Here is a 12,542-nt window from a genome sequence, read left to right as displayed (position 1 = left end):
AAGGACAGAACAGGACAGGAGAGGAAAGGAAAGGAAAGGAAAGGACAGAAGGACAGAAGGACGGAAGGAAGGAAGGACGGAAAGACGGAAAGAAAGAAAGAGAAATAAATTTTAAAAACAAAACAGAGCTACTATATAACTGATTGGTTGACAAAGTCCGAAGCCCAGGTTATCCTATATTGAGCTATGAAAACTCAGGCGGATAGGAAAAAAACTACTGAATAAACCTTCTAATCAGTGTCAGAATCTATCATAAGTAAAATAAGGAGGCTTCTACAACCATCCCCACCCCCCCTCCCGCCAGTGACACAGGTCAACCCTGTGAGGCTCCAGACACCCAGGATGCAGTGGGAAAGGAGACAGATGCACCACCTGCTTGCTACCAGTCTCACGTGGGAACAACCTGCTTCCACGTGGTGATCCATGACCGCCTCTGGTACTGACATTCACTCTGTAACAATCTACCACCACAAACCATGGTGTTCCTCTATGAAGCCAAAGCAACTTATCATTAGCGGTTCTGAAGAGCTTTTATATTTGGTAATCTACAAACAACTGATCATTTCATTTAAGCAGAAGAACAACTTTTCTAACCACAAGGTCAACGGAGCCAAAATTTACTTTCAAAATAACAGAGGTCTTAAAAAAATAGGTCAAATGTGCTAAGTAGTCATATAGATAAAGAACAGGCTTAATTTTGTTTCAATTGAGGGGTGGTTTGTTGTTTTTGCTTTTATTTTTGGTGGGGGAGAAACAGGAAGATCAATGCATAACATTTTTTTAAGCAGTCACTACATTAATAAGGAAAAAAGTAAATGAAACGGGTAGTAATCACCACATATTGAATTTCTTTTTTCTTTCTTTTGTTTTGTTTTGTTTTTTGAGACGGAGTCTCGCTCTGTCGCCCAGGCTGGAGTGCAGTGGCTGGATCTCAACTCACTGCAAGTTCCGCCTCCCAGGTTTACGCCATTCTCCTGCCTCAGCCTCCCGAGTAGCTGGGACTACAGGCGCCCGCCACCATGCCCGGCTAATTTTTTGTATTTTTTTAGTAGAGACGGGGTTTCGCCGTGTTAGCCAGGATGCTCTCGATCTCCTGACCTCGTGATCCGCCCGTCTCGGCCTCCCAAAGTGCTGGGATTACAGGCTTGAGCCACCACGCCCGGCCTGTTTTTTTAAGAGATGGGGTCTCACAGTGTTGCCCAGGCCAGTCTCAAACTCCTGGACTCAACCAATCCTCCCACCTCACCCTCCCAAAGTGCTGGGATTACAAGTGTGAGTCACTATGCCTGGCCTCAATTTCATACAAAGAAAAATAGTGAACATTTAATGAAAAAAAAAAAATCCAGTATTACTTGGTCCTGATGAGGACAGACCCAGCTGTCTGTCTGATTTTCTGGTAATAAATTGACTTAACTGTACTCTAAGACTATTGTTTTAGTCTTCTTATGAAGTCAAAAGCTCATTCTCAGAACCTGCTGCCATCAAAACAAAGCAAAACAAAACTAGTATTAGAACTCTTGAAGGAATTCTATTAGAGGAACACTGTGAGCCAAAAAAAATCTTTGTTAAACAGAGACCTTCAAAGAAAGAAGAAAAAACAAAAAAAAGGGGCAAATCCCCGCCAAGGAAAGTTTTGTCTACAAACACATACAAACCACCACCCATCACCAAAGGATGAACAAAGCTGGCTCCTAAACTTCCGAAAAAGTTTTTTCAGGTAAAATGAAGGTTTCATCTATTTACTAAAATACTCTTGGACCATTAAAAATTTCTGCATCAAATGTTCCCAAGTACTATGAAAACATGACAACAAATTGTGTTGCTGGTGGAAATTCAAATGTAAATCAGGGAATGAAAATAATTTATTTCTAAGTAAATTTTTTTTTTTTTTTTAATCACAGACTGGACGCAGTGGCTCACACCTGTAATCCCAGCACTTTGGGAGCCTAGGCAGGCGGATCACCAGGTAAGGAAATCGAGACCATCCTGGCTAACACAGTGAAACCCCGTCTCTACTAAAAATACAAAAAGTAGCCGGCTGTGGTGGTAGGCGCCTGTAGTCCCAGCTACTCGGGAGGCTGAGGCAGGAGAATGGCATGAACTCAGGAGGCGGAGCTTGCAGTGAGCCAAGATGGTGCCACTGCACTCCCACCTGGGCGACAGAGCAAGACCTATCTCAATAAAAAAAAAAAAAAAAAAAAAAAAAAAAAAAAAAAGCACAAAGCACCGGGTGCGGTAGCTCACACCTGTAATCCCAGCACTTTGGGAGGCTGAGGCAGGTGGATCACTTGAGGTCAGGAATTCAAGACCAGCCTGGCCAACATGATGAAACCCCGTCTCTACTAAAAATACAAAAATTAGCCAGGCATGGTGGCAGGCACCTGCAATCCCAGCTACTCAGGAGGCTGAGGCAGGAGAATCGCTTGAACCTGGAAGGTGGAGGTTGCAGTGAGCCAAGATCACCCCACTGCACTCCAGCCTGGGCAACAGAGCAAGACTCCGTCTCAAAAAAAAAAAAAATCACAAAGCAATTACATAATTTATTCAAACCTAATTTGTAAAAAAAAAAAAAAAAAAAAATCTACACCAGTTAGAAACCTGCAGTTTATTTTTGTTACAGTGTGGTACAATGTGAAAAAGCCCAGGTATCCCAAAAAGTTTTCAAAACTTGTAAAAAAATGGTTGGACTACTGAAAACTAATTATGTCCATTAGAAAGTTATTTAAGAAGACTTAAAATTATATTTTTTTGTTTTTGTTTTTACTTATTTTTTTAAAGACAGGGTCTTGGCTGGACGCTGTGGCTCATACCTGTAATCTCAGCACTTTGGGAGGCCAAGGTAGGAAGACTGCTTGAGCTCAGGAGCTCAAGAACAGCCTGGGCAACATAGCAAGACTTTGACTCTACTAAAAGTAAACAAAAAAAATTAGCCCAGTGTGCTGGCATATATCTGTAGTCCCAGTTACTTGGGAGGCTGAGGTAGGAGGATGGTTTGAGCCAGGGAGATTGAGGCTGCAGTGAGACCCTACAGTCTCTTGCTCTGTTGCCAAGGCTAAAGTACTGCAGCTGTGTGATCACGGCTCACTGTAGCCTCGATCTCCCGGGCTCAGGCAACTTCCTACCTCAGCCTCCCAAGTAGCTGGAACTATAGGCACACACCATGGGTAATTACCCACCTGGGTAATTTTTTATTTTTTTTTGCAGAGACGGGGTCTTGCTGTGTTGTTCAGGTTGGTCTTGAACTCCTGGCCTCAAGCGATCCTCCCACCTAAGCCCTTCAAAGTGCTGGGATATAGGCATAAACTACCATGTTTGGCCCAAGAAAACTTAAAAATTCTATACTGCCATTCTTAACAACTTTGCACTATGGAACCTATCCAAAATTAACCTCACATGGGTAAAAAAAAACAAGTATTTATCCAGAAGCTTATATATTAACAGATAAATCAAACTATAATTTAGAAATTTTTTTTCTTACTATGGAGAGGGATTATATATATAAATTTTAGATAAACTTAAGATTCAAGACCATTTCTGAGAATTTAAGGCATCCATAAAAAATGTTATCACTAAATTGTAACATCTCTTCCAAGCTGAGAACACTGACTCCAATTCTGCATACCCAGCAAAACTTCCCATCCCTCAAAAAGACTAGAAAGTCGCCTGGCGCAATGGCTCACACCTGTAATTCCAGCACTTTGGGAGGCCGAGGTCAAGAGATCGAGACCATCCTGGCCAACATGGCGAAACCCCATCTCTACTAAAAATACAAAAATTAGCTGGGTGTGGTGGCGGGCGCCTGTAGTCCCAGCTACTCAGGAGCCTGAGGCAGGAGAATCGCTTGAACCCAGGAGGCAGAGGTTGCAGTGAGCCGAGATCATGCCACTGCACTCCAGCCTGGGCGACAGAGCGAGACTCCTCTGTCTCAAAAAAATAAAAATTAAAAAATAAAAACAGAAAATCAGAGTCACAGCCAGGGAGCCCATTCTTCCCTAGAAATATTTCAGCAGGTCAAACATTAAAAAATGAGAAAATTCTAGATGATTCCTCACCATCCACTCGCTAGGCAGGGAAGACAGCCCCAGAGAGCAGGCCCGCAATGGTTCACCTCCTGGCTGGCTTCCAACTCTGCCACTTATCTGCGCCATAAGCCTTCACATACTCAAACGTTCACCAAGGTTCTACTAAGTGCATAGCACTGCTCCCAGCATCCAGGATGCAGTAGTGAAGAGACAGACATAATGCTTGCTCTCAAGGAGCTTACTGTTAATAAGGGAAAAGGAGAAAATGCTCCTCGCCTTTCAGGTAGATGCTCCAATACAAAGAAACTTCATAGAAACCCCACACTTCCAAAATGCAGTAGTTACGAGTATGGGTATGGGAATCAGACTGATCTAGATGTGAATTCCTGCTCTTAGTAAATATCGGCTGAATAAATGGCACTTACTAACTTTGAGCAAGTCGCCTAACTCTTGTGCCTCAGTACTGCTGAAGATTACATCCATAAAGCACAGCCTCCGCCATACCCTCAGTCTACATAAATGAAAGCTACTGCTCTGAAAGAGGCCCTGGACTAGTAAGAGGGTAGCATTTCATCTTCCACTGCAATTCTTTTTTTTTTTTTTTTTTTTTTTTTTTGAGACGGAGTCTCGCTCTGCCACCCAGGCTGGAGTGCAGTGGCCAGATCTCGGCTCACTGCAAGCTCCACATCCCGGGTTCACGCCATTCTCCTGCCTCAGCCTCCCGAGTAGCTGGGACTACAGGCGCCCGCCACCTCGCCCGGCTAGTTTTTTGTATTTTTTAGTAGAGACGGGGTTTCACCGTGTCAGCCAGGATGGTCTCGATCTCCTGACCTCATGATCCGCCCGTCTCGGCCTCCCAAAGTGCTGGGATTACAGGCTTGAGCCACCGCGCCCGGCCTGCAATTCTTAATTCTGGTCTTCTACTAGTTGAAAACAAACTTCCTCGAACCCCCAAAATCTATTAAGTTAAAACAACTTTCAGAAATAAAACTTACTTTCCTGCAGCTCCGGGCCCAACTCCTAAGTCCAGGCAACAAACTAAAAGAAGTAGTGCCCTGTGCGCTGGAGGGGAAAGAGGTCATGGCTCCTCCCATTTCCCTGCCCACCACTCCCTCCTCTTTCAACCCCAAGCCAGAGGAAAGAACAGAAGGGACACAGTTGAGGAGTGGCATCACCTCGAATTACAAAGTACATTACAAAGTGACTCAAGCACAAGGTTGCAGTGCATTCTCTCCCACCTTGACACCCAGAAGCAGCACATGTCCTTGTGGCTAGTTCCCAAATCTGGGAACCAAGCCAGCTTTCCCCCGCCTCTGTTCCCATGCACATACATCCACCTCTGGGACCTGGGGGTGGGGTGAGGGAAGACGCAAGTATTTCCAGGTTTCCTGGCCATAATTAGCATCTAGCTAGTACTTAATCCCAAAATCATTTTTAGTAAGAAAATTATATTTTCTTTCAGGTAGTATCTCGCTCTAATTCCACTTTCAAAAATCTTCCCATTATGATTCTTTGCAACTGTCAGTTTGAAAAAACACTTACCTGACAGTGGCCCAGACACAAGGAACATAATCAAAATGACTGAAAAAAAAAAGAAAGCAATACTCTATCTAGGCATGAATCCTAAAACAGACTCACAGTTAATGTAGAAGCCTGCGTCAAGAACACTCACTAGCAACACTGGCTATGAGCAATAACCCACGTGCCCTGCATTACGAGGATTGTTAAATACATCACACAGGAACACCTCACAGCCATTCCAAACATCAAGGCAGAGCCACCACACTTCATTGAGTCAAAGATGCCGTCATCTACAAATCATATCATTGTCTCATATATATGCCAAGAAAAACTCTGCCATATAACAATGACATGCCATCACATGACATGTCCCAATTTCAGGCCTCCTCAAAGCTCTTGTCCTGTTTCTGACTCCTCTGCCTGCCTCAGGCTGGCTGGGACACACAACCTTGGAAAAACTCCCTTTGTGTTATTTTCCCTCTAGAAATTACCCATATTTAACATCCGCCGTTTTGATGAAACCATCTTCGGCCACCTTAGCTCCCAAGGAGCCTTTTCTGACTCCTGCAACCTCTGCTGTCTCTGTCATTAGCTGGTGCTCTCCCTTTCCAAATGAACTGGGAGCATCAGAGACAGAGGCTGGACACATCTTTACACTTACTGTCATGCACAGCACAGGGACAGAGCAACACAGACAACGACAAACACATACCTCCTGGGAACTGTTCCAAGGACTTTACAAATATTAACTCAGTAATGCCTCGCTACAACTCCAGGAGGCAGGTATTACTACCTCTCCATTTTCAGAGGAGGTAAACTGAGGTCAAGGCAGGGGCAGGCCTCGAACCCAAGCCGTCTTACACAGTCCTCACTCTTTTTTTTTTTTTTTTTTTTTTTTGAGACGGAGTCTCACGCTGTTGCCCAGGCTGGAGTGCAGTGGCGCGATCTCGGCTCACTGCAAGCTCCGCCTCCCGGGTTCCCCCCATTCTCCTGCCTCAGCCTCCTGAGTAGCTGGGACTACAGGCGCCCGCCACCGTGCCCGGCTAATTTTTTGTATTTTTAGTAGAGACGGGGTTTCACTGTGGTCTCGATCTCCTGACCTTGTGATCCGCCCGCCTCGGCCTCCCAAAGTGCTGGGATTACAGGCTTGAGCCACCGCGCCCGGCCACAGTCCTCACTCTTAACCTCTATGCAGCGTTCACTCTACACAACAGCCATGTACATCATAGACATTTATTATAAAAGTTATTGTTAAAATGAAAACATAGGCCGGGTGCAGTGACTCACGCCTGTAATCCCAGCACTTTGGGAGGCTAAGGCGGGTGGATCACTTGAGCTCAGGAGGTCGAGACCAGCCTGGCCAACATGGTGAAACCCCGTCTCTACTAAAAGTACAAAAATTAGCCAGGCATGGTGGCGGGCGCCTGTAACCCCAGCTACTCAGGAGGCTGAGACAGGACAATCGCTTCAACCCAGGAGGCGGAGGTTGCAGTGAGCCAAGATTGTACCACTGCACTCCAGCCTAGACAACAGAACAAGACTCTGTCTCAAAAAAAAAAAAAAAAGAAAAAGAAAGAAAGAAAGAAAATACATATACACAGGGAAAAAAATTCACACCATACAAAATGGTATGCAAAGAAAAAGCTAACTCAGCCTAACAGCCTGGTTTTCTGGGGTCTCATCCCAAAAACCACCACTGTTTCTTTTCTGTCATTCCAGAAATTATTTCTGCACTTATAAACCTATTTCATGTGTATCTCTCTCTCTATCTATCGAGACAGGGAGACATTATTTATTTTATTTATTATTTTTGAGATGGAGTCTCGCTTTGTCACCCAGGCTGGAGTGCAGTGGCACGATCTCCACTCATTGCAACCTCCGCCTCCCAGGTTCAAGCAATTCTCCTGCCGCAGCCTCCCGGGCAGCTGGGATTACAGGCACCCACCACCATGCCTGGTTAATTTTTGTATTTCTAGTAGAGATGGGGTTTCACCATGTCGTCAGCCTGGTCTTGAACTCCGGACCTCAGGTGATCTGCCCACCTCAGCCTCCCAAAGTGCTGGGATTACAGGCGTGAGCCACCACGCCTGGCCTATATATATATTTTAAAACAAATAAGCACATATTACTTCAAAAGTGGAGAAATTTGTTTAAAATTAGAAAAGCACAAATGGGCAAATATACATTGTTCTGCACCTTGCTTTTTTCACTGATTATTTCTCTGAGCTTGATCTACATCTGCACCTGTGCTGTTTTTATTAAATTCTAAGATGTACATATTTTTACATTTTAACTTCGTGGTTTTTCTTGAAGTCAGAGAATCTTAGCGTGCTTGGACTTCATCAGGAAACAGGATCACGAAAAGCTTTTAAACCTATATAAGACAGTGGGAGTTACCTTGGCAGCCATGTGCAGGCTGAATCAAGAAGCAGAGGCCAGGTGAGGTGGCTCTCGCCTATAATCCCAGCACTTTGGGAGGCCAAGGCGGGAGGATCGCCTGAGGTCAGGAGTTCGAAACCAGCCTAGCCAATACAGTGAAACCCCCATCTCTACTAAAAATATAAAAATTAGCTGGGCATGGTGGTGCATACGTGTAATCGCAGCTACTTGGGAGGCCAAGGCAGGAGAATCACTTCAACCCAGGAGGTGGAGGTTGCAATGAGCTGAGATCGTGCCACTGTACTCCAGCCTGGGTGAGAGAGAGACTCTGCCTCCAAAAAAAAAAAAAAAGGTAATTCATATTTTGAGGCCAGCGCGGTGGCTCACGCCTGTAATTCCAGCACTTTGAGAGGCCGAGGTGGGCGGATCACGAGGTCAGGAGTTCGAGATCAGCCTGGCCAATATGGTGAAACCCTGTCTCTACTGAAAATACAAAAATAAGCCGGGCATGGTGGCACTCGCCTGTAGTCCCAGTTACTCAGGAAGCTGTGGCAGAAGAATCACTTGAACCCGGGAGGTGGATGTTGCAGTGAGCGGAGAGCCTGCCACTACACTCCAGCCAGGGTGACAGAGCAAGATTCCATCTCAAAAAAAAAAAAAAACAGAGAGACCTACCAGGTGACATGTGACATGATGCCACACATACCAGAGGTAAGTACCTACATCAAAGGGTTGTTGTGAGGATTGAACAAGGCAATATAGACAAAGCCCTCAGCATCAAACCTCGTTAGCACAGTGAGTCGAAGGACTCAGCACAGGACCTGAAGTGCTGTTAGTGCCCAGTTAGACATTGTTATCAGTTATTTCAAGGACTGGTCCCACTTTCCAATGTCATTTCCCTCTACTGCTTATTCACACCTGTCCAGACTCTACCCTCAATCTCCTGCAGCTCAAACACCTCATGCTTGCTCTCACCTTCACACCTTTGGACGTGTCATGCCCCTGCCCAAGAGTCCTCCCCTCTTGCTGTGGCACTGGACTTACTTTTTCCCACGGTACTCAGCTCAAGAACAGCCTTCTCCAGGAAGTCTCCCGAGAACTGCAGGCTGGATTTCCTGGATGAACAGTTTAGGAGCAGCTTATCTGTCATTACTTCCCAATGTCTATCAGCTTATTCAATGCAACCAGAAGCAAGCAGTTTCATGGGGACTGATTATTTAGGCTATCTAAGCTCAAAGAAGACTGATGTATGAACCAGAGGCCAGTTACTAGTTTATAAACACCAATGAGAGCTAATACTCTCATTGAATACTTATCACAGGTGCCAGGGAGTGTGCTCAGAGCCCTCACTGCAACACTAAGAGAAAGGTGCTACTATTATCCCCATTCTACAAATCAGAAAACTGAAAGATTAGCCAGCATCCCAAGACCAGGATCTGATCCAAGCAGCTTAGATGCAGAGCTCTCAACCACTCACATTTTCTCCTTACCAAGAAATCTCCACATGCAGCTATCTTCTACTCAGATGGTACTGGGAGGACAGACGCTAAGCAAAGGAGAGACCCTCGAAGCCAGAGGCAACAACAGGGACACGCCCATCTGTGCATTAGTGCAGATGGCTTTGTGGAGGGAACACTGCACACTGCTCCTCTGGTCAGGGCCCCAGACAGTGCTACACACACACACCACTTAATTCCTCTCTTGGACCCGCCACCCCAATTTCCAGACACTGTCCCAATCCTCTCCCAGAAGCACAAGTATTTCTTCTGAGGATACAAAATTAAGTTTAAGCTTTCTGGCTACAAACGCATTCCAAGCATGCCTTCCTGGGGTTATAGCTGGGTCAGTTTGGTTGAATTTAAAGTTTTCCCTGAGATTCTTCAAACTACATTTACAAAATATCTTTCGACTTATATCTTTTCTATAGATAGCTAATATGTGTAACATTTATTCTGATGTCATTCTCAGATGATCATTCATTCCTTCAACAAATACTTCATTTCTAACGCACTGTGTTCTAGGCCCTGGAGATCAAAGCAGTGAACAAGATACGCAAGATCTCTGAAAACTGGGAGAGGTTACTTGGTGTCTCCCCTTCTAGGCGCTTATGATACTTTATGACAATTGCTTATTTGGCATTCTTCCCAAGATGTGCTGTTAGGCTCTGTATTCTGATCTTCCAGTAAAGTAACTGGGCCATACTGTAGGTACTCCACAAATGTGAGCTAACTCAATTCATGACTAAATTCACTGGGTTCCTTTCACATCCAGAGTAGGACCACGTTAATTCTGAAATCCCTTAGGAAAAAGGCACAAAGTCTAAATCAAGGTATAGGCATAGAAAGCAAATGGCAAATACCATCCATATCAAGAAGGAAGATGTGATTCATCAGCTGGTAAGAACCTCAGAGTCAGGAAGGACAGGACACTTTGATAAGTGATATTTATTTATTTACTTACTTATTTATTTTGAGACAGGGTCTCTCTCTGCTGCTTGGGCTGGAGTACAGGGGCAAAATCACAGTTTACTGAATCCTTAACCTCCCAGGCTCAAGCAATCCTCCCGCCTCAGCCTCCCAAGTAGCTGGAAAGACAGGCACGGACCACCACACCTAGAAAATTTTGGGGTCTCACTATGTTGCCTAGGCTGATCTCAAGCAATCCTCCCACCTTGGCCTCCCGAAGTTCTGGGATCACAGGCATGAACCCCTGTGCCCAATCTAAAATTCATTTTTTTAAGAGACGGAGGTCTCACTATGTTGCCCAGGCTGGTCTCCAACTCCTGAGATCAAGTAAAACTCCCACCTTGTCCCTGCAAAGAAATGATATTTTCTTTTTTCTTTTTTTCTTTTTTTTTTGAGATGGAGTCTCACTCTGTCGCCCAAGCTGGAGTACAGAGGTGCGATTGCGGCTCACTGCCTCCCGGGTTCACACCATTCTCCTACCTCAGCCTCCAGAGTAACTGGGACTACAGGGGCCCACCACCACACCCGGCTAATTTTTTTGTAGTTTTTTTAGTAGAGATGTGGTTTCACCGTGTTAGCCAGGATGGACTTGGTCTCCTGACCTCATGATCTGCCCGACTCGCCCTCCCAAAGTGCTGGGATTACAGACATGAGCCACTATGCCTGGCAAGAAGTGATATTTTCTTCACCTGGAGAAAATATGGCCTCAGGAATATGTCCAGGGGTTATGAGCAGGAGAAAAAGAGCTGACTTGCAGAAAAGTCTGAGTCGAGGGTCACTAAGTGGTGGCAGAGGTGAGGAAATGAGGTAGTTCTCTACCCAGGACTCATATACTGGAAGAGTGGGAAGGAACATGTTTTGGAGGGGAGGGTGAGAGGTACAAAGCTAGGCTTCAGAAAATGCCCCAAGGTATATGTATGAAGAGAAGCAGTAAAGACAAACGAGAAAATACAGTCACAGATTTCAGGAAATGACCACACTAGTTTCAAGTCAAGAAGGCCAATCAAGGCTGGGCATGCTGTCTCACGCCTGTAATCCCAGCACTCTAGGAGGCCGAGAAGGGTGGATCATTTGAGGTCAGGAGTTCAAGACCAGCCTGGCCAACATGGTGAAATCCTATCTCTACTAAAAATACAAAAATTAGCTGGGGGTGGTGACACAGACCTGTAATCCCAGCTAGTCGGGAGGCTGAGGCAGGAGAATCGCTTGAGCCACTGAAGCCAGAGGCTGCAGTGAGCTGAGATCACGCCACTGCACTCTAGCCTGGGCAACAGAGCAAGACTAACAGAGCAAGACTCTGTCTCAAAAAAAAAAAAAAAGAAAGAAAGAAAAAGAAAAAAGCAGGCCAATCAATGGGAGATTCACGAGAGGAAGAAAGAATAGCTCACCATGCCAAATACCTGAGATCAAAGTCAAGGAAAATGATTAAGCAATGGCCACTGCATGCATCAATTAGGGGACCCTCAAGAGGGCAGTTTCAGTAGAGTTAAAGACATTTCAAGCACAAGCACAACCTGTTGCTGTTTTTCCTTATCCAAACACAACATTCAGGCTCTCTGTGAACTTACACTTCAGAGAAAACGGCAACCTGCTTTTCAATAACTCCAAAACAAATCAATTCCTTATCTAAATCAACATTTTTTTGCCTACCTAGGAAGATCATCATTTTTCACTAAGGACAAAGTCACAGGAGGAAAAAAGAGAGAGTGATTGGCTGGGCGTGGTGGCTTACACCTGTGATCCTAGCTTCGAGGGAGGCTGAGGCAGGAGAATCGCTTGAACCCGGGAGGTGGAGGTTGCAGTGAGCCAAGACTGCACCACTGCACTCCAGCCTGGGGGACTCCAACTCAGAAAAAAAAAAAAAAAAAAAGAGTAGACACCCAACCCATGAGATATCCCAGCCTGCTAGCTTTCAGAAACAATTATTTTCCTACAGACTTGGAAGACCCACTTGACACATGGATCCTGATGTATTAGGCTATAGGTTTTCAACAGAATAAACATTTACTAAAATTTTCACAGAATCATGTGCAATTTGCTTAAAAAAAAAAAAAAAGGATGCTTAAAACATGGTCTTCCAAAAATCCGGAGATAATTTTAGATTGAAAAATCTAGGCTTGCCAAGGGAATCTGAGAACTTTTCTATCTTGGTCTC

At 45.0% G+C, this 12,542-nt stretch overlaps 1 protein-coding gene across 6 annotated transcripts in view; it reads right to left on the bottom strand.

Moving 5' to 3' along the window:
- The window catches only part of GARRE1 (granule associated Rac and RHOG effector 1), a 109,573-nt gene that overhangs the window by 94,202 nt on the left and 2,829 nt on the right, over positions 1–12,542 (bottom strand). The window contains exon 1 of one of the 6 annotated variants that reach the window (XM_011765293.3): positions 5,018–5,095. The exons of the other annotated variants lie outside the window; for them this stretch is intronic. The gene's annotated coding sequence lies outside the window, so the exon portion shown is untranslated. Of the gene's footprint in view, positions 1–5,017; positions 5,096–12,542 lie in introns of those variants that run through there. 6 annotated transcript variants of the gene reach the window in all.

The sequence above is a fragment of the Macaca nemestrina genome, chromosome 20 (assembly GCF_043159975.1).
Source record: "Macaca nemestrina isolate mMacNem1 chromosome 20, mMacNem.hap1, whole genome shotgun sequence".
NCBI classification, from domain to species: Eukaryota; Metazoa; Chordata; class Mammalia; order Primates; family Cercopithecidae; genus Macaca; species Macaca nemestrina.
This window is presented reverse-complemented; position numbering and strand designations above follow the sequence as displayed.